Genomic DNA, 859 nt, shown 5'->3' with positions numbered 1-859 from the left:
GGTACCAGAAGAAGAAGAGAGAGAAAAAGGGACAGAAAGTCTCTTTGAAGAAGTAATTGATGAAAACATCCCCAATCTGGGGAAGAAAAAAGTCTCTCAGATCATGGAAGTCCACAGATGTACCAACACAAGGGCCTCAAGGAGGACAACACCAAGACATATAATAATTAAAATGGCAAAGATCAAAGACAAGGACAGAGTATTGAAAGCAGCCAGAGGTGCTTGCTTTGGTAGCACATACACTAAAATTGGAATGATACAGAGATTATCATGGCCCCTGAGCAAGGATGACACATAAATTCATGAAGCTTTCCATATTGTTTTTTTAAAAAAGAAAATATAGCCAGGGGGGCGGAGACAGGATGGCGGCGTGAGTAGAGCAGAGGAACTCTCCTCCCAAAACCACATAGAATTATGAAAATATAACAAAGGCAATTTCCTAAAATAGAGACCAGAGGACACAGGACAACATCCAGACCACATCCACACCTGTGAGAACCCAGCACCTCGCGAAGGGGGTAAGACACAAGCTCCTGCCCAGCGGGACCCGAGTGCCAATCCCCCCGGCTCCCGGCAGGTGGAAAGAAACCAGAGCGGTTTTTTTCCTTCTTTTTGACGAGTGCTTTTTGGAAGCCTTAAAGGGACAGGGACCCCAATACCAGGGAAACAGGGCAGTAAGGCCGGTGAGCAGGTGCCTGAGACCGGCGCCTGAGGACAAAGAATATCACATATTTTTCCCTTTTTTTTTGGCGAGTGCATTTTGGAAGACTTATAGGGACAAGGACCCCAATACTAGGGAAACAGGGCAGCAAAAGCAGTGAGCGGGTGCCTGAGACCGGCGCCTGAGGGCAAAGAAAAT

General features: G+C 46.9%; 1 non-coding gene across 1 annotated transcript; it reads left to right on the top strand.

Annotated features, from left to right (window-relative positions):
• The first annotated feature begins 218 nt into the window (after window positions 1-218).
• LOC118972493 (U6 spliceosomal RNA) lies at window positions 219-322 on the top strand. The gene has a single exon (XR_005061510.1). It is a non-coding gene; the product is annotated as a U6 spliceosomal RNA (small nuclear RNA).
• Window positions 323-859: the final 537 nt, after the last annotated feature.

This window comes from Manis javanica, chromosome 9 (genome assembly GCF_040802235.1).
Source record: "Manis javanica isolate MJ-LG chromosome 9, MJ_LKY, whole genome shotgun sequence".
NCBI lineage: Eukaryota > Metazoa > Chordata > Mammalia > Pholidota > Manidae > Manis > Manis javanica.
Note: the sequence above shows the minus strand (reverse complement) of the source record. Positions and strands in the feature narration are given on the sequence as shown.